Below are 22576 nucleotides of genomic sequence, written 5' to 3' on the forward strand. Positions count from 1 at the left end.
AGCCTACATTTATTTCCTTGTATAGATATTGATGAATGCTGGTCACATATTGGCTCAGATCACAACAGTCTTGGAGATGCAGTTGTTTCTCTGAGCTGCCGTATTTAGATAGATTGAGTATAATGTCCTGATATTACCTTGCCACACTGGCTTTTTGGCTTGCTACTGCCACCCTTTGGACTAAACAGTGAAGTAAAACTAAGAAAGAATATATATTTCTAAGCTAGACCAGTTGATTGTATAGAAACATAGTCTGCTTGACTATTTAAGCCTTAATCCACGGGTTACATTGTTAAATCGGTTATGAGAGCCAATTATATTATACTCCAATTTCAAATACTTTTCTGTGACCTTTTCTCTTTGCTATACACATGCTAATGCTAAACAGAGCTTTATAGGGACCTTGGTGATCTGATGGATATGTCTTCGAATTACATCAGGATCAAATGTTTTCCGGTGAAGACAAATTATTGGGTTTAAAAATCAGTGCGTTCACACCTGCCTTGTATAGTCCGGTTGAATCGAACCCTGGTGTGTTTAGCCGCTTGGTGCAGTTCATTTGGGTCGGTGTGAACGCAGTCCGAGACCTCTGAAGTGAACTAAACAACCGGACTCTGGTCCGCTAAAATAGGTGGTCTCGGAACGCTTGCTTGCGAACTCTGGAGCGGTTCATTGCTGGTGTGAACGCAGTCCGCATCAAAACATAGGAAGCGTAGTATTTACGTGTCACAGGAACGCGGATTCTTTCACACACATACGGGTTTTGGGCCGAGGGCGACACCGTACTTCTGGTATGCGCCATTTCACGCGAGGTGCAGAATATCATAGACTATTGCCTTAATCAATATAGTCAACTCTAAAATACCACATATATGCATTGGCATGATAATATTATTGTGACAAGTGGGGTATTCACCTGGTGTTTCCAGAAGATAGACGTAGATGCTGCCAAAATCGACCGAAGGCCACTTTCGAGAGTCGTTTTTCCATACATCTGCAGGCAGTCTGTAAGGGCAATCGGACAACCCACACAGCTCTAGTTTACGCTGGTAACGACCTAGAGCACACCCCTCAAGTCCAGAGATGTAATCCGAAGACATGCAGCGATTTCTTCGGTCGTTAATTCAGAAAAAAAACCTAGTGCGCTCTGCCTGGCTATGTTAGCTAGCTGTTTATATTAGCACCACCAGGATATTAGCACCTCCAGGAAAATGGCGTATTTATATATATATCTATGGCGCATGTTGCATTGTGGGTAGCTCGTGACGTCACTGTATGTGAAAGAATGTCTTCAAAAATCTTTAGCGAAAGAGTCTTTCAAGACATCCGCGGTTGTTAATTTAAAGAGTGAAGCAGAATGAAGTGTTGAACAGTGTTGTGTAAAGTAAAAATTCTCCGTCAGCTACATAAAAGTAAGAACACCTGTCGTCTGTGAAACCTCCTCCTTACTGCAGAACGTCTCTCATTAGGTTATAATGTTTTTTAACGGACGTTGTCTGATTATATAATCATATGCGCGGGTCGCTAGTGTCTGTTGATCTCCAGATTAACAGCAGCATAACGGAGCGTCCACACTACAGCTTCAAAAAAAGCTTGGAGCTGGGCGTGTCTGTAGCTTGGGGATTTTATTCAAGCAACGTGACCAACAACCAATCACATGAATCTCCCGCCCCCGACATACAAAGCAAAAACCCCCGGGGATTTTATGGGAGCAATATATATATATATAAACTCCCCAAACAGGCGAAAACCTACCAGTTTCACCCACTGTCTCTGCCACCTCCCTCCATGCCTGGTTCCTCCGGTTTGTATCCCAGTAGGTGAAGAGGGTCTGGTCATACAAAACCGGGTGATTTGCTACAGCGATAATTAGTTTCTCCTCCAACTTTTTTTGAAATATAGAAATGAACGGCGGGATATCTCTCCCAGTTTAGACGCGGTTTGATTGGCTACGGCTTGAGCTGTCAGATTTTCCGAAACGGGATTTGATTGGCTGGCGCTGGCTACGCCGGAGACGGCGGAGACGGCGGAGACGGACCGCTATGCTACCCACAATTCAGTTCGGCGAAAAAGCGAGGCAACGTGACGTCACCCCATTGAAAGTGAATGGGCAGATTGGAGTTGTCGACGCTGTAGTGTGGACGGGCCGTCAGAATAACCTGCCGAAAGTGCCGATGCTCCATGGCGGAGGCTCCGGTAGAAATGGCCGGGACTTGCGTTTTTACCCCCTTAATGTCTGACCAATGGTTGAACAGCATTCCCGTGCACATGACTTGTGTTTTAAAGTGTGAACGCAAACCGAACCTTCTGAAAAATGAAACAATGTAACAAACTGTCGTCTGGTGCGCACCAGAAAATTGACTATTGGGTGTGAATGTACCCTAATGTCGTCCATATTGGTGTCTCGCAGGTAATGGCACTGTGTGAAATAGCATGTCATTGTCAGGGTCAGGGATAACAATACAAAAACACTAGCTATGTACTATATTTATAGTATATATACTATGTATATTATTTTACTGATAGAACAGATATTATAGACTATAGGGTGTTACTTGAATAGCAACACAATGATGCTTTGAATAAAGGTTTTGGCTTTTCATAATAAGTACACCAGGATGCCATGTCAAGTTTTGGACCTTAATGTTTTTTTCCTAACAAAGCCACATGAATACAATGTAATAAATGAAGTATTTTACAGAACAGTAGAGAATGCACTTCCTGTCTAGTTTCATATACAGACAGCTTTAGACACACACATGATCATTTTAAATGATACTATCAGCAGGCCTGAATAAGCCTCTAGCCAAAGACTCAACCTCATACAGTCAGTCAAAAGAGGAAAGGAACTGTAAACTTTATTCTAGCCCAAGAGCCTTAGGTAAGACTTGTGAAATACATTTAGTGTGGTGGGAATGGCTTTGATACAGACACTTCATCCATACACCAGATGGCAACGTGGCAATTAAAATGACTCCTGGTTAGGAGATGGCCTGAGGTAAGATATTCACAATATGGGTCTGCTGAAATGAGCTTATAAAGGAATGAAATGGGTCTGGTAGTGCCAATTAGATCAAATTAGATTCAACTTTAATGGTCATTGCAGGGAAATTGGGCTCTTGCATTAGCATTTAAAACAGTATATAAAACTTCAAAACTGTTATTGTTGTGCAAGACAAACTCATTGTCTGAAACAAATGTGAATACTTTTCTACTTCATATTTTTCCTGTGCAACATACAGCCCTCTTTCATGGATTCAGATGTGATATAAGGTAAATACAGGATTACATTTAGAGTAAGGGTAATGAGTTGTGACTAACTAACCATTCTTTTTTAGTGCACTGTTTTTTTCTCTCCCAACATCTTAAACCCTTTATATTAGACTCAGCCTCATCCAAATTGTTAGCTTGCTTAGTGTGCATGTTGCCATCTAGATATTTAATCTAAAAAGAGCTTGATAACATGTTTTGAGGAGTGGGTCCCTTTAGTGTGTGTTGTCTGGATCGACCTAAACAGAGATGAGTCAAAGCAAGCCTGTCCCGTGGGCTTAATGAGTGCAGGGGCGAGGGGTGAATCATCATGGGAAATTTACTGAAAACACTTGTTAGAGCACCTGAATCAGCGGTTCAGTTTAATACATTTAACAGCAGGTGCATGCAGGCGTAGACCTGCTGCCTGATGGACATTGTAGTTACAATTGTAGACCACTAAGGGGCACTCAAGCCCAAGTAAAAGCAGTCATGTAAAAACAGTTTACGGTATTGTGTGTAAACCTTCTGCTGAACAGAATCTGTGTAGGCTACATATCTATTGTTTATGAACATTAAATGATTAACAAATGCTTCTCTTTGGAGAAAAAGAAAAAGGTCAAAACCAAATAGGAAGTAAATAAAGAGAAAGCTTAATAAAACTAAACTGTCCACATTTGACTGTACCTCTTTTTGTGCTAATGCCGCCTGTTTATAATGAGAACCACATCCATGGCTCCTGTGGTTTAACTCTTTGGACAATTGGTGTTTTCTTGGCCCCTGAAGTTGGCATTGCCATGGCAACGGCGGTTGGGTGCCAAGTGGGCACCTGTGCTGGGTCGAGATCAAGCCGTGAGTGAAATTAGCCAAGGCTAAAGCAGGGTCCCAGCAGCTGCCCCCTGGTACCAGAACACTGCCGGGGGAAATCAAAGACTAATTACTCTGGTTGTCTCTGGTGTGTGTATGCTAGTGTGTGTCTGTGTTTGTTTGTTTGTTTGTGTGTTTGGGAGTGACTGTAGCCAATTTTGGCACAGGTTGAAGACTATTGTGTCTGGTTGGCTGTCTCTCACCAACATCTCCCAGACAGTGTAATACATTCACCTCAGCCATTGAAAAGTAGCATTATTTATTCTAGCTATACAGTATTTACTCGGCCTACTTATCTTTCCATCTTAGTATGATACATATAAGTGTATCCATTTTTTGCAGAACAGTATGGTGAGGTTTTATGAAGGTGGAGAAACACAAAGAGAGTACAAACATTAATCTTAGGCTAGTCTAATTTCTACAAGGTATGCTGTCATTATTGTGTTATAACCGGTTATAACTCAGGTGCTGCCCTCTGGTGGCAAACGAGTATGATCAGTGGAGGTCTTGAGCAGCGGTTCCCAACCTGTGGGCCGCGGTCCCCTAGTGGTCTGCGAAGGCATTGCAAGTGGGCCGCCAAATAATTTCCTTTTTTTTAACTTTGAATTTCCTTTTTTTTCTTTGTACAGGCTTAAGACACAAACATGGACATACCAATAGCATATAGGAGATGACATTCCCATCTCAGACAACAACAAAACAAAAACAGAAGAAATAAAGATACAGTCAGTTCAACATTTCACAAACAGAAATAGGTTGACAACCAAAAACCACCAAGAACACAACATGGCAAGCATATTTATTGTTCCTTTAATCCCACTCTTCGTTAGAGCTAATTATTTCCCATTTCATGGCGTGATATGAGCCTTTGATTTTTATAATCTTTTCCAAAATAAATTGTATTTTTAATCTACTTTTCAAATACCTTAAATTAAGATTACTCCTTGATTGACTTTTAAAAATATGTATTTTAGCCAGAAGAATAGTTGTATTTATTAACTGTGTGCGGTCTTAAAGGGTGTAAATGTAAATTCAATATTTGCCGCCAAATAATTTGCAAAACATTATGATTTGTGTGGAAACATTTTCATTATTAACATTTTTTGTTTTTGTTCATTTTTGTTTGAACCTCTTATCCTTTCTCTTTCTTGATCCTCCTTAGTAACGGCCATTACAGTCCTTGACAGCAGTCTGTTCTACTGGATTTACAACGTGTCACATGTAGGGATGCTCCGATCGCCAATTTTGTCGCCGATCGCCGGAATCAGTATTGGCCGATCGCCGATCCGATCGAGTGGGCGGGGCCTAAATGGAAGATTTAAACATCAATTTAAATCTTCCATTTAAAGTGATGTTTAAAATTCAGTTAATGGGGCTCATTCACTGGAGCTTCTACAAACAACAATCAACTTAATTATTACATTCAAATGATGTACATTATTCAAGTTTACATTCACTTTGGATAATAACACGGGAGAAATGAGCGGAAGCGCTCTCTTTTCCTCTCTCCCTCTCTCTCTCTCCCCCTCTCTCCCTCTCCTGACAGCCTGTCAGTATCTCATGCAACTCACTGATCCAGTAATGAGTGACCCGACAGTGAAGAATACATATATTTATAATGACTAGTTTAGCTTGTTCCAGAGGTAGATAACATAGCTAAGTGTGTTAGGTCTAACTCTTGTGTGTATCGCTCCGCTTACCGGTCCGGCGGGCGGAGCTGCAGGGTTTCTGCTTCACACACGTTGCATACCGCTATTTTACTGTCTTTTTCGGACACCTTAAAATAATGCCAGACCGGTGAAGCCATTTTGGCGAGCTTGTTTTGCCGCACACAGAGAAAAGTGTCATGTATTTTACGTAGGGCTGTGCGATTATGGCAAAAATCATAATCACGATTATTTGGGTTAATAATTGATATCACGATTATTTTGACGATTATTCATTGACCATTTATTGAACTTTAAAACAAATAATATTTTACCAATAAACAAGAACAACAAATATGTTGGAGCGCACTTCTAAAACCATACTAAACATATATTATTAATATGATAAATAAAAATAAATTAGACCAAAATAAATTAAATCAAATATAATGCAGTGCACTGTCAAAACCTACTGAAAACTCCTTAACATATAGCCAACATTTTGGTAAAACATATTCAACATATTCCACTCAGTTAAACGTTGAAGGCTGGCCAACCGTCATGGTCCAGAAGTAACAGGAAATAAATGTTGAACTACAATTTAAGACCAAATAAAAATGTTTAGGCTACCATGGCAAATGCTGGTAGGGCTGCTCATGTAATCTCTTAAAGATTTTTTGCCAGAAACACCAGCCTGTTTACATGGTCTGGTTTCAGAGATGAGCGCAGGCAGGTGACAATATTGCCACCTGTACTGAAGACCCTCAGCCACGCCCCGACACATGGGGTGACGCCGGCCAATCACAAAGCTTTGATGCGTTCAAGTGCATTATTCTGGCACAGGAAGATTATGTTACAGGACATTAACGATAAAACAGAATATTGTTGTTCTATTTTTAGACACATCTCGCGATCGACTGGTTGAGCACCCCTCGGCTAGACCATAGGTCTGTTGTGGTAGCAAAGTAGTCAGCTGAAGCCACATCTCTCTCAACTTCCCCACGGCATTTGTCATATAGTGCAGGCAGCGCAGGCCTGCTGAAATAATACCGAGACGGCATCGCGTCACGCTTGTCCAACGTGTTGACAAGTTGCTTAAAGCCCTGGTTGCTAACAGTGCTAACTGGGCACATATCTTTAGCGATGTGAAATGTAATGGCAAAGTACTTGCAAATAGTGGAAATAGTTTTACCCTTCTTTTTAACGAGTTGCTGCTCTTGTTCTGACATCTTCGCTCGCGCTGAACACTCACAACACATGTCACTCCCACGTGGCCGAGTGGGCTTTTAGGGAGGGGCGAAAGCGCACCCAGCAAAATAATCGTATTTTGTCAATTATGCTGTTTTCATAATCGTCGCAAGCCATAATCGTAATCAATTAAAATACGATTAATTGCACAGCCCTAATTTTACGTCATGCGATCGGCTCTCGCGATCGGCATGTTTAGAGAGCACCGATCGATCGGTAGAGAGTGAGTATCGGCCGATCTCGATCGGAGCATCCCTAGTCACATGTTCCGAATTGACCAATCAGAACTTTATTTAGCCTCCGTATTGTTTATGGTTGAATGTGGGCTGCATTTTTTTCATTCTTAAGTGGGCCCCGAGTTGAAAAAGGTTGGGAACCGCTGGTCTAGAGTGCACATTGATGTAGCTTTATAATTATAAGGACCCTGACTGAGGTTGAATACCCATGCCTGAGCCCCAACTTTTTAACTCAGGTTATTAAATGTACACATCAATGGCATTTGAGATCTGAAAGCTCTTTGAAAGAACATTTTGAATAGCTGCCTCCATTCCTGTCAATATGTAATGTAATGTATGACAGTATCAGACTTGGACTTCTCCTGGCCAGAGAATGTAAATGTCATCACGGCGACACAAAGAAAGAACACTAAGACAAATGAGACATCACACATCATCACAGAAGAACACAATACTGAAATAGGCCCACATTCTGACAGAGTCACACATACATACAGCCTCCTGTGGTTGGCTGTAATTAGCCTGTAAGGACCAGAGTCAGCTCTGATAGACCCAGTGTGGTAGCGGAATTTATCCTCATCTGCGCTGCTCTGCTCAGAGGCTCGTGGGTGGAAGCAAGCAGTTTTTCATTTAATTTCTCTCTGGGGATTTGGATTTATTGTCTGTTGTTGCTTGTTTATTAGGTCCTTAGTTTTTGAACTTCACTTAGATTTGTTGAGCAATGTTCTTTTTTCAGCGACTCCCTGTTTTCCACTTATGCAGTTATAATCCCTCACAGAGGGGAGATACCTTTCTTATTTCCCCATCCACTGGGAGCTGAACCACAGGCCTCACCATAGATATTGTCTAACATGCAGTCTTTATTCACTGCAGTTGAACTTTCTTTTGTGCAATGTGATAAACAAAGTGGCAGTGCCAATATTCTAATGGCGAATAACAACTAGAGACCCTATTGGTATCACTCCAAATCACTGAAAATAGGGCCAGGGGCATCGAGTGGGGGAGCCAATGTTCCCTTACCCACTTTCTACCCCCATTGCTCAGAACACACCCATCTTTGAACTCTGCCTTTAGACTTTGTTCTATTTACCAGGATAGTCTCTTGAAATCAGGATCACCTGTTTTTGGCACGAGTATTAGCCAAAATGGCAATTGGCAAACTTTATTTTTGTAACCATATATGTTAAATGTGAGCATGTGCGTTTGAGTGTGTGTTGATCGGTCTTGAACCTTAAGCATTACTGACAGCCTGCTGAACCTGCTGATAGGGATTTGCCAAGCCACCAGCAGCATAGATAACATTGGTTTATTCTTGTTGACAAAACTACTGCTTCAGCTGTATAGCATATGCAGTATGACATACACTACCCCTGTGCCTGGGGTGAGAATGATATTACTCCATATTGCAGAGCAGCAGGCAACTACTCCATCTTCTTCTATGGTTTTCTGTAAAATAGGCGAAATCAGGTCATGTTGCCAAGTTTTCTTTTCAGCTTGCAGGCAACCCAGCTAGTCATGTAGGTGTCTTTGATTTCCCTTCCATGACAGCTCCCCAACAGGAAGAGATTTCTGGCGATGTGCCAAATTGCTTCTGACATGGCGTCGGCTCGCCTGAATGCTGTCTGGAAACGCCAGGGTGTTTACCAGAGCTATGGATAGGCAGTGCCAAAACGGTAAAAGAAAAGTGGAGGGACTCGCACAGACAATAAAATACACACATGTAGAAAACCAATCGTGCATGTCTCGACCAAACACACACATAGCAACACACACTAGCATGCTTTCATAGTGCGTGCGTGTCAGGCAAGAGGCTGTTTGTCCTGGTTGACAGCTGTCAGGGCTGCTTTGGTTCCAGTGTCTGGATACTTGCCATACGAGCCTATTATCTGCAGCAGTGAAGTCCTAAGGAGGGGCTCGGTATGGCCCCAGGGAGCTGATTTGGGTCAGCCGCCATGAGACAGGCCCTAAACTGAGGTGACAGATACAGCCCCCCTCCTGCGATCCTGACGTCCTATCAAAGACCCCCGGAGGGTGTACCTACTGTAGGAGCACTAAGATAACAAAGGACCCACATGGCCCACTGGCATCAGACAGGGATCCAGGCAAAGATAAATTGTCCTGGTTTCTAGCTTTTGAATTGGATAAGATATATTTGTTATTTATCCTTAGTGTCTCATTATGTGGCTACAGTTAGTTTGGCCCATTTCAGAGGAAGTCATCTTTTCCGCATTTGGGTCTTTTTCACCTCGCCTCATGGAGGCAACAGTGCATTCTCCATGCCGCCCTACAGCACAATTGTCCTCAGAAGAAATTACTTATACAAAGTCAGAGCCTGTTTAACAGAAACTGCAATCTTAAACAAAAACCTCCAATCTTCCATCAATTGCTTATTCTTTTGGAAATAGACCTATTTCTCTCTCACCCCACTGCCTCTCAGCTCCTTGTTAAACCAAGCGAGTGTCTCCTCTGCATGACAAGTAACCCTCTGTAGCTTTTGTCTCAAGAGTCCCCAGACCACGAGCGGCCGTTTTCAACACTTGACTACTTCTCTCACAACCATATATAATCATCCTCACAGAACAGAAGTCACTCCAAGGTTATGTCTAAAAAACTGCCTCTTAAATAGACTTTGAAAGAGAAAGCTCTGTTTTAGACTGGGTTGGTTTATTAAAGGTAATGTGATATAAACCAGCTTGTTGGGATTTTGAGCATTTTGTCATTTTGAATAATGTAGGTATTAGTATAACTATGAGTATGGTGTCATGCACCTCTGCAACACATGAGCAGACAACCTGAGAAAGTGAAAAGGAGAAGAACAATAAACACAAGAAGAGACAACAATAAAATAAACATCCAACCTAAAAGGAAAAGGAAGCAATGTGGTGAGGAGAGAGGAAACAGCCTGAGTGGAGAGCAGGCATTACAACCTAAGCGGAGTCTGGCGTTGGCTGCTGGCGCTGAACTGAGCTGAAGTTGACTCTGGCACAGGGAGACAGGGAGGTGGTGCCAGGCCGGGAAGCTAAGCCTGGTTTGGAGAGCTTTAGGCAGCATATTGTAGCAGACAGAGGACTGGATCCCCTGTAACACCACGGCTGTGTGCTCTTGGTGCCTCTTCACTTTATGTCCATGCTCTGCTAAAACACTGGAGGCTTACACACATGCTGAAAGGCTTCTTCCTTTGTACAACTGCAAGTCAGTGTCATTGCGTCTTGGCTAAGTCAAATGGTATATCAAATATTTATAAAACGGACACGTCAAATCAAGCAATCTGATTGGTTCTTAGCCGTGATATAATCAGCGTATACCACGGGTAGAATTGTAGTTACTTTTCACAACAAGTCGGTATCCCTCCGCGTCTGAGAGAAACTGTATACAGTTGGGGCTTCGCGTCGGGCGGAACCACGGCCACGACCATGTCCTTTTTAAAACCATCTATGCTGATTAAATTGAATGATTTTCTGCTTTTGTTTTGCACATTTGATATTATCTTTGGCTTTTATAAAGCAAAAACACATGCCACCTTGGATGGTGAGGGGCATTATGTTTTATGTTTTATTATGTTTTTTATATTTTAGAGCATTTTGTAGACCAAATGATTTAACAATGAATCCAGGAAAGAGTCTTCAGATTTATGTATGATTGTGCAACTGCTCTCAGTGCTAGGGGTCAGGGACAATGTCGGCAATGTTCCTGACTCAAATCACAAACACCGCTTTGTGGAAGTGACTTTTCTTCAGTATCTCTCATCACCATTAACATCCATCAAACCAATGATTTAATGTAATGCTGTCAAAATTATCGCGTTAACGGCGGTAATTAATTGCATTAAAATATTTATTGCATGTGCAGAATGGCTCGCCCCATACATCCCACCAGTGGCAGCGCCAGGGTATGGCTGGGGTAGGCTACACCCATACCAAGAAATGGCTTTGCCCCACCATGAAAAATGATGTTAAAGGAAGCAAAATAAAGTCCGCCAACTCGCGCCGAGAATTGCACAGACAGCAGTTAGTAAGATTGATTTCAGTAGCCACTTGTCTGCAGTGGCGGTTCTAGTGGGGGCCAGGGGGGGGGGGGCCAGTGCCCCCCTAACACTGACCTCTGGCCCCCCTGTGGCCCCCCTAACAATGAATTTTTTTTTTTGAAATGTATATTTTCTGGTACTCGGTTTGCCAAAAACCGCAGGATTTTGTTGCTGTAATGTGAGATTGTGCAGACACCCTTATGTAAAGTAGAGATGTAACTGTTCATTGCCTTTATTTTTATATAAATATGGTGTTGGTGCAAACATTGCACTATAACTTAAGCTGAAGCTAACAGTAATAACTATAAGATCTATCTGAAATAAATAAATGTACTGAAACAAATACCAATAACTGTATTGCATTGTTTTCTTATGCACAATTACTTCATACTGTCTAGTTCTCTTTTTCGTCCTGCATTTATTGTGCCCCCCTATGAAAATAACTGGCCCCCCAGTGGCCCCCCCAGTCAAATTGGTCTAGAACCGCCACTGCTTGTCTGGAAACACCGAAGACCAGAAACAGTTTTGAAAACTTTTGTCACGTAGTGATCGTCTTCTCAATAGAACATCTTTGATAATGTCTTCTGGTCAATCAGAATCAAGATAATGGCGTGGTGTTGTTGCAGGAAGTCCCGACGGAGAATACTTTTGCTGTAGTACAGGTAACATATAACTGGGACGCAGGTTATGTGCGTAATCTGAAATGCTGAACGATGAATCGATTTTAAATCGAAATCGTGATTTTAAATGATGCGATTATTAAATCGCAAAGCCTGCGATTTTTTTTAACTCTTTTTTTTTACAATTTTTTTTCTTTTTCTTCTTGTGTGTCAGTCATCCACACCAATCAGAAGTGCTGTGCTCCACTTGTACCAGCCATTGTTAATCAATCAGAAGTGGCCCATGATAGAAGGTGATAGACAGATTGATCCAATCACCTGCCAAGTATTTTTGAAAGTGCCTGCCCTTTCCAAATGGCTTCCAATGGAGCTTTCCTAGATGGTTTGGTGAACCATCTGAGTCAGGTTAGTAATGCTTCATCACATGTTTCTATTACAGGGTGAATCTTAAACTGAAGCTTGACTTTAAAGCAACCCAACGGAAGTTTCATGTAAGTTTAGTTCTTTCACTCGTAGCTCAGGCTGCGGGGGTGCTAGAGACGGGAGTACGTTGATACGACCTTCCTAGCCGGAGTTATGGACGCATTTTACACTAAACTTCCGTTGGGTCGCTTAAAAATAAATATCGCAAATCGCAATCGCAATATTTGTCAGAAAAATCGCAATTCGATTTTTTCCCAAAATCGTGCAGCCCTACCGTCGACTTTCCTGAAGTACTCCCCCGTTGATAGAAATCAACACGTAATGAATTAAGACCCCACGGTTTGATGATTGATAGGTGCTCTCTTTCATTTTGACACGCATACAAATGTTACAATAAACATACTGTATGTTAAATGGATATATCCGCCTTCTTTCATTTATCTTTCCATTCCCACAACAATATACATAAAGAAATGACATATTTTGGACATAGTTCGAATGGTGATTAATCATGATTAATTAATTTTTAAGCTGTGATTAATCTAATGAAAAATTGTAATCGTTTGACAGCCCTAATTTAATGATATACTAGAGCACAAACTTGACAATAGATCTAGCCTTAATATCTCTCAAAGTGCACCACATTTGTTCTTATAGCATTAAAATAACAAGTACATTATTTCTTCTATCCTGCTACCCTAGACTGAATGCAGATTATAAACTACATCATGAATAAACAATATATATTCAGTAAATACTTCAGCTTAAAGTTTTGATTTTCTAAAAATCAAATCACATCAGAAGTAGACCCCAATGACTCATAGCTGTGTATATAAAAGGTCTTCTCTGTCCTTAATATGCAAAATGACTCTGTCTCCATCCTTTTGTCCTCTGTCTCTCTGCACTAGAAGCCAAGAATACTAAAAGCTGCATGTATTATAGAGGGTATCTGAAGGTCAGTGGGCCAATTTAAGAGAATGTGTCTCAGTGTGTCTTTGTGTGCAGCCATGGTTTTATCCAGAAGGGATTTTTTAGCAAAAACTATCATAAGACCCCTCCACCACTATGCCTTCCTTCTTCCTTTGTGCTCATTCATCACATGCAGTGTGTGTGTGTGTGCACGTGTACACAGTCCGTGTATGTGGCATTACATGGAGAATCTTGAGAGTCCCTGCATGAATGCCTTATGTCTCCTCTACAACAGATGTGCCAGAGCCTAGGGCCCCTCAGTTGTAGCTCGTTATGGGAAAGTGTGTGTGTGTGTATACGTGTGTGCATGCGCGCGTGCGTGAGAAGACTGCATGCTATTCCCATTTGGAAGTCAGCAGGGAGTTTGCCTATAAAAGGCACAAATAATAGGCACCCATTTATCTCTGAAGACACTCATCCATCAGCGTGCACAGTGCGCACACACATGCACACACGTACGATGGTTTGTGATATTATTGCTCTGTTGTGCCAGAAGCACTGTCCTGTATACATGCATTAGTGTAAATGTCTGTTTTTACACAGAAGAAGGAGAACTCATGTGACTTGCTGCCTTGTCCCCTGTCACCAACTCTCTCTGGCTTCCTTGTTGAAAGGCCATTACACTATAAAGCCCTGATTCACCCACTGACACTGTGTGAGGCCTCACCTACTCATGGTACTCCACTACGAGCTGCGTGTCTCCTGTAAGAGCTTAACATAACCTGTGTGGATGTTTTGTTGACAACTAGATAAAGATACATTTGGGTGAGGTTGCAGTAAGGCTTGTCAATATGAAGGTTAACTTTAGATATAATAATGGACTTGACCTGACTAAGAAAACACTCTCTGTTCACTGGTGGTGGGGCTTGACAGCATGCAGGGATAGACACATCAAAAATAGTGCCAAAAACAGGCTTTTTCCATCCTATTTTGTGGCTTTAAAGCACCATCAAACTGGCCAAGCTGTGTGCAGTTACCTAACATAATGTTACATGGTGCTGTACTTAAGGTAATGGAAGTTACCGGACGCTGCCATCTGGGCACCCAAATGCTTGAAAACATAGCCATATGTTTATAATTTAAGGGAATAAATGCAACTTTACAGAATATACTGCCCTGATTAAAGTTCAATAATATGTTTTATAGTATATACTATGTGTGTGTCTGCATTTTTAGTTTTTTTATCTTTCCATCTGCATACATGTGTGTCCACCTTAAACTTTCTCCTCGCAATGTTCGAAGAATGAGAAGTATCTGTGCAGTATTCCTTCCAAGCCTCGTCTGAACCCCTAACAGAATCATTCACTTCTGTTTACGCTCTTCATTCTGCTGTTTATTCTCCTCTCCCTTCCTCGTCCTCAAGGGCCCTTAAACAGTCTGTGAGATGAAAGAGAAGACGAGAGACAGCCCTTGCTTTCCTCTCTAATCCCATATTGATCATCAGGCAGTGAATGAACTGCACATGGACTCACCAACTGACTCTATTGATCACTGCAATACCCACACATACAAATACACACACCCATTTACACCAGAGGTCATATTTAAGAAAACTTGTCTGCCTAAACACAGCCTGTTAGTATGTGGAAAGTGGAAGGTGGAGTGAGTCTAAGCCCCACATTAGCCATGCAGACTCTTTTCTTTTTTTTTAATTGAAATGCATTGAATTTTTGAATAGCCTCTTGTTATTTGTATAATGATCTGACTGTCTCATTTTAAGCACAAGACCTGGTTCAGGCATCAATAAGGCCAATACACTATTATTGAGCAATGTGTGGAAGGGAACGCTCAGGATAAATACACTATATATTTTGACCACTTATTATATGTTGCTAGGAATTCACTATGATGTGCACACTTTAACTACAAAACACTACATAGCTTCTGCTGATCATTTTGTTTTTACATTTGTTATAAAAATGTGTCAACACCACAAACACTGCGTGAGCACAACTGTGAACATAGTTTTGTCATTATTTCTATTCATATGTGAAATAATGATGACTGTTGCTGCCAGCAATGACAAGATGTTAATAATTCATGACAGAAAGAAATAGCCGACAGATGTGCCACCTACTCAAATTCAAACAAGGCTCTTTGAACAACAAATGTGGAACACACCCCCATCTCCGACAACCAAAAGGAACCCTCTTTTCTGTTGTGTTGTCATCATGCACCTCGCTTCTTTCTTCTTCTGTGGGAGTGCACATGGGAGGCAGGTTTTTTAGCAACAACATGTTTTCCATGTGAAATGGAAAGGCAGTAGAAAGTATGTTTGTGTGTGTTTTTAAGATCAAGATGTTATTGGACAAAGGTTGAGGACATGATATGTATTATGAGATTTACAGAATTGGGGAGTGTAATGTTCATAGCATGTTCTAGTTTGTGTTTCTGATCATGACACATGGTGAAATACTATATGGTGACAGATTGTTAAGTGAATGTTCCTGGTTGTGTTGACACACACACACACACACACACACACACACACACACACACACACACACACACACACACACACACACACACACACACACACACACACACACACACACACACACACACACACACACACACACACACACACACACACACACACACACACACACACACACACACACACACACACACACACACACACACACACACATACTTGTAGATCCAAAACCAGGTTGCTGCGGCAACAACACGCGCTGATATTTTATTCAACATGTTGCCTCATGCTTATTAAAGAGAAAAAGGTTAAATAAAGAAAATGTATTAAAATGCCACAAAGCTTTGGCATTTTTGTCAAATCAAAAGACCCAACATTTCCTGGTTCCATTCATCTTTTATGATTAATATGTTAATGTTAAATATTCTCAAAAATATTTTCCTCACAAAGTCTCCCAAAACTTTAGTGAAGCATACTTCTTGGTGTGTGCTTGGCTTTATCTGCATGCGTGTTTGTTTTCTGAGTGTATGTGCTCTCATAGTGCCACGCTCCAATTAGAAGTCCAATTAGCACAGGTGTATCACCTGAGACCAAGGCGTTTCCCCCTGATGCAGCATCTCCTCACCCTGCATCAGGAGAACTCGCCCCTGCTTTAGTTTGACAAATAACTCATTGTGACATTTCATTCTGAAGCCTATGGTAATATTTTGTCATGTGGCTGTAAAATGAGTTTTGCTGCAGTGAGGAAGTACAGAGTAACATTTCAGCCACACACTACTTGGGCGGCAGAATAAATTGCATTTACCTTGGCAGCAGTGTTTCATATAAGGAGAGGGCCGTAAAGTGATGACACATTTTCCCCACACAGAGAAATAAAGTGCAATATCACCAGTTAGCTCTGTGAACGCTACATCTGTGTTAAACAAGGCTGAGGCAGAACAGGGAGGGTAGTGGCTAGCCAAAACATACATCTAGATTTACTCTGACTTGACAAGCCCACTTTCTTCTATGCAAATCAGCTTTTTTGAGGGTTGCTGAGTTGCCTTTTCAATACATTCTCATGTTGTTAGGGATGTTTTCTGAAGGAAGTTCTTGAGTTTATTCCAAAGACATGTGGAGTTACCTTAAACATATGCTAGAAATGTAGTTGTTTAATTGCATGAAACAAACAATAGCTATAAGTAATGTATTTTTATGCTGATGCTCTGCCTATTTCATGTATTTTCCCCCCTTCATTTAATTACTTGAGTCCTTCTTTCTGTTTGAGTTGTTGATCATGGTTAAGGTGGGGGATTGTTATCGGCTGGGGGGGGGGGGGGGCATCGGGCCCCCTCCCATTATTTGGCCAAGTGCCCTTTCGGTCTCCACCCCCATCCCTATTGTGTTCATTGGTGCATTACTTTAAAACGGTGCGTCTCATTCCATGCCATTCCATGTCCTCTGCGTTCCAACTTTCTGTCAATTTGTTCAGTGTGTTTTTTACCCTCTTCCATGTTTTGCAGTTTGCACATTTCCAAAAAGTCTGCTGTGTTTGCTCTAGATCAAACACCTCCCCTGCACTGCTAGATGTATACACTCCACCTTTTTCATTATTTGTCTGGGAGGGAGGTAAAAACAGACGAGTCAGATTTATTTGATTGGATTGATAGAGCTGATGTGAATATCAAAACATGTTTTTTACCACAAGCAGACAATGCTGCCTGTGGCGCTCTACACACACTGATAGGTGGTCTTTTCTGATGTGTGTGTGTGTGTGTATGCCTCTCCATTGGTATTGGATTGGGTTTGTTTGCGTGTGTAGGGGCACAGTTTCTTTTTGTGTATTCTAGTCAGTTTATTTGTGGATGATGGTAGGCATCTATGCAGCATACTTTGTGGGATTCTGAATGTAACAATGTGTACTAGTACCTACCAATGAGTTTACAGTGAACTACAATGGGCTGTGATGTTTGGTCCAAACTCTAGATGTCTACTCATGAGCTAATGACACAAAGCTTATAGGCCTTTAAGAAAAAGAAACAGGTATTTGTTACAACAATTAAAATAAAAATCTATGCTAAAGTTGTTTAAGCAAGCTATACTGTGACGAAGGTAACTTCGTCACTATGGACTGACGGCTTCAGGCCGGGTAATATTGCACTTTATTAGCGTGATTGCACAGTACAGTTGACATTACATATTTGCACATAATTTGTACTAATTATTGAAGTAGTATTTTTTTAACTGATTAAACCGTATTTATTGGAATGTCGTCTGGCAGGTGCTGGTCGGGTCCTCGGCTCCGCCTGAAAAGATAGGGGAGTTTGCGAGAGCGCCGAGAGTAGTTATGCTGGTGTAAGGATGACAGCGGTTGAGAGTAATCGGGGTGCAAATAATATGTTGTCTGTGGCTGATGATTGTGTGCACCTGGTGTCCTGTGTTGTCTCCTCCCCCCTCACCTGTGTCTTGTTGTTGTTAGTATGTGTGTATTTAGGTGCTGTTTCCTTGTAACTGCGTGTGTGAGATCCTTGTGGCTGCAGGATGTGTGCAAGGAGAACAGCAGGATTGAGGCTGTGAACTTTGTGCACATGATTTTAATAAATGCCCACGTCGGGTTATATTTTTGGACGTTCTGCCTCCTTGCTTGGTCTGGGCCGCTCAACGGTCAGTCTCACATATACATATATGATATTTAACTTTTATCTTAAACACGTCGCCTTCTTATGTTGGGGCAAATGCGAGTCCAAGCTTACAACTTGTTTGTGTCATGGTCTACTCATTGAGTGCACTCAACGAAAGCACATTACATTGAAAGGACATCAGGGAATTCATGATCTATACCAAACATCTCTTTATTCCACAGTGACTCAGTCCACTGAGGCAGGAGCATGTAATGATGGCATACATCAGAAGAAGTATATCACCCCTCCTGGGTGTCAGAATGATCCAGTAGCTGAAATAGGAGCTTGTGGTGCATTGAAGACTTATTGCTCCCCTCAGATTGTCCTTTCATCCAGCTGCTGCAGGGGGCGCTGTGGTGTCACTGTTGGGGGCTGTGGAGTCTGGGGGAACGGGTCAAATTCCTCTGAGCCGGAGATATTGTACAACGCATTGCCAAGTCACTCACAGAATTAACTTTAAAAAATCATCTGCAACTTATGGTTATATCATAGATTGTATCCATTTGGCCAAGGACATTTTTAGATCCTAGATCCACAGTTGTTAGGGGATTCTGTTAACCTACGTTAGGTAAGAAGGTTTTTGTTAAGCAAGAATCATGGATCAAAACGCTGTTCTTTGCTTCTCCACATTTTGGGAATATCACATTACGCTGCTGTTGAATCAGGCCTGTGTGTGATCAGGAGCACGTTGAAGACATGTTGCATTCAGCAGCACCAGTCCATATCAGGAGATCTTTATGCTTTGAAGATGATCAGAGATTCCTTTTGAAGCCAAGTTGAGGGACTTCTCATCACAGCAGGAGTTACTGAAAACTCCTCCATCTCTTCTTCAGACTGGCTCTGGTTTCACACGGACACTGCATTTGCAATGTTAAAAAAACTTGCAGGGAATGTGACATTTTCTCAGAAAGCCTTTAAAGTGCTAAAGTCATAAGCATGCTATTATCAAAAATAGAATAACAGACATTAAGATGAATAGCATACTTTGCTCGCTCTCGGCTGTCGTCACCTGCGGAAAGAGTGGGAAGACTGTTTCTCCAGAGGCAGACAGTGAGGGAGATTTTCCCATTTATTATCCAGTGTCCTCCTTCTCCTCTTCCTTAGCTAGTTGGCTTAGACCAGGGATGGGCAAATGGCGGCCCGCGGGCCGCATGCGGCCCCCACCTCCTCTTTTTGCGGCCCTCATATTAATTTATAAACAACGTAATTAATTTAAAAAAAAAAAATTAAAAAAAATATTATTTTTATTTCATTTGTTTTACTTGTAGTACTGATACCGTCCACTAGACTCCTAGTTACGTCGCGAGCTGCGTACATGATTTCAAATGCCACAAAATAATCTGTGATGCATTTGTGTGTATTGTGTTTGTTTCCCGGGGAAACCCTCACAAGAAACACCGGCTGTTGTTATGCCTGCTGTGACGTTAAATTGCCTCTTGTAATTATGCCTTTACAATCTTAAAAGTTGTATTCATCATCTGAATTTGGTGAAAAAAGTTTAATATTCTTAAAAAGACTTTGTTTATTTGAAATCAGATGAAAACAAACTGTCACGGACCCTGCCGTGTTATCTATGATTACTACGCTTTTCATTCATAATTTCAGCGGGAGGGAGGGGGAGTGACGCTGAGGAACAGCAAAGTGCGGGCGTGTTGACATTCCCCTTATTGTGGAATAAGGAGAATGCAGAGACTGGCTACAAGTGTTTTAGGTTCAAGTTAGACAACTAATGTCTGGGTTAATCTCAATACACACAATTTCCGTGCTTTCCGATAGTTTAAAATAGCTTTATTCCACTGTTTAATAACCTGTTCAATACAAACATGCCACTTGTACAAATGAAATAACATTTCTGTGAACTGATATTTGTTTAGTGAGCTTATTAGAGGATGTTCCCATTTATTGGGGATGTTCCCTTTGATTGTAAAATGTCAATGAAGATGTCAGACTTAGTATATTTGTTAATAATTACATACAACACATGGAATTTGTGTGTGTTCCAAGTGAATCTGCGGCCCCCTGGTGGCCAGTACATCAATTATGTGGCCCCCACCACCATCAAAGTTGCCCATCCCTGGCTTAGACCATGCGTGAAATGGCTCCAAATGGATTCCCTTTGTCTATTGGCAGTGCTGCTGTTATGCTTTACATTAAGGTTGGTCTCTATGGGAGCATACAGGCTGTACTGATTCACCCTGCTCTGTAGCAACCACACTGATGTATCTAACAGCAGGGCGGCCGAATACATACCCACAGAGATCACCTCAACTGTTTCTCTGAGTGTGCAAATCAATGTTCACATTAATCCCCATTCTCAGCCAGGAATTGTGCAACTGGATATTAGAGGAATTGCAATGTCACATTTCTGAAACTCAAAAAGTTTTCAGTTCCTCCCTGACGGATCAAAAGCGTCCCATCGGACTGCTCTTTTTTTATGAGCGAATGCTGTTCATAGACTTTTGGAAGACATGGATGTGAGCACAAATCACTTTGATCAGTCCCGCAGATGGTTTACACATTAGTCCTTCAACTCATCCCTTCTCCTGTAAGACTGTCTCCCTCCCTCTGCGAGGAATCTTGACTCGACGTACTTTATAAAACTTCCCCACAACTGCACTACTATAAAGCCCTAAGCCTTCTGCCTCACGACTCCCAGCATGCACATCGTTGAAGCATCGCTCATTGGCAGCTCTGAGAGCTTACGCACGGAAAGCCTAAAGGCCCAGCAGCCCTGGTTAACTTTCAGACTTATACCCTTGTTGGTGAACTCAAGCAGTCATCACTACTGTCTCTCATCCTGACTAAAACCTGCATTGTGCTGGTGTGGTTTAGAGATGAGGAGAGTGAGGATTGTCAATAGATAGGGGGGGGGGAGGGAAGCTGGATGGAGGACTTGGGAAAAACCTGTTAATAGGCATCTAAGTCGAAGCTAAAAACTGAACTTGAGAGACACATGTGCATTGACAGTATCAAGCAGATTAAAACAAATCTTCACAGCAGGATTTATAATGTATTCACCTCCACAGTGTCACTCAGGGTTACTTACAGTCACGTAAACCCCGACCGACACTCAGTTGACTGCACCTTAGCATCAGTCAGTGAGTGGCAACAAGACGTAGAACAGGAGATCATTTCAGTTGACTTGAGAGTGAGACTTCTTAAAGCTGTCCCGATTAAGGGCAGTCATATAAATCCAACTTCACACAAGATACAGCTTCATGATCTCCGGTCGTACAGAGATTTACTTTATGCTCATATACAGCCTGAGAGCTGCTAAACCAGGGGTGGGGAACCTCCGGCCCCCGGGCCGTATACGGCCCGCGAGACAATTTGGTACGGCCCTCGAGGTAATTTCTAAACACACGCAAAAAACAAAAAAACAAAAGAAATCTAGACCGCAAAAAAATTAAACAAGCGAGTGCCTGTTTTTCCTGGCCACGGTCAGGGTCCTTGAACACAACACGAGCCTAACGTGTCATCACGTGGTATATGTCTCGTCTGACAGGGGGGCAGTACTGACGGAGAGCACCAGAACGTGGCTCGGCACTTCAGAAACTGCAGTACCCATAAGGAGCCGTACACATGCCGCAGTGTTTGCGTGGCTGTGTCTTTAGTTGAAAGCCCAGTGGCGATCTGTCATACTGATCATGCAGTCAATAACTTTATTGTTATTAGCATCTGGTTAGCTAGCTATGCTAACGAATATAAGAAGCCTTTTCTACAACCAGTGAGGTAAAGGCACATCTTTATATGAACATTATAGTTATAAAAAAATAAGAGAATAAAGTAAACAGGTATAAAATACTATATGACAGTAAAAAAATGTTGTTATTAATAAACAAGAATACAGTTTGAAAGGGGAGTGATTTGTAAAATATCCATAAAGAAAAAGTAAATCTGTTTACAGTTCTGTTTCATCTGGGTGTTGAGAGATGTTTCCATAGCTCTCAAAGTGCACCAGATTGATGCTTTTAACTTCAACATTTAAAAAAAAATCTTCACGGGGGAGCATGCCCGCCGGACCCCCCTAGAGGAGGATAGGTCCCCCCCCACACACACTTAAATCATATTCACATGGATAGGAAACTAAATACATTTGCACACATCTTGTGTCCATATCTTTCTGTTTTGGTGGTCATGCCACAACCGTGCACGTGCATGCATGCGCGAGTCATGGTGAGATATCTGGATTAAGAGGTT

The 22576-nt window shown here is 41.8% G+C and overlaps 1 protein-coding gene across 1 annotated transcript in view; it reads left to right on the forward strand.

Annotated features, from left to right (window-relative positions):
* pard3aa (par-3 family cell polarity regulator alpha, a) overlaps window positions 1–22576 on the forward strand; it is a 295125-nt gene that overhangs the window by 11487 nt on the left and 261062 nt on the right. The window lies entirely within an intron of this gene.

Source organism: Pseudochaenichthys georgianus, chromosome 20 (assembly GCF_902827115.2).
Source record: "Pseudochaenichthys georgianus chromosome 20, fPseGeo1.2, whole genome shotgun sequence".
NCBI lineage: Eukaryota > Metazoa > Chordata > Actinopteri > Perciformes > Channichthyidae > Pseudochaenichthys > Pseudochaenichthys georgianus.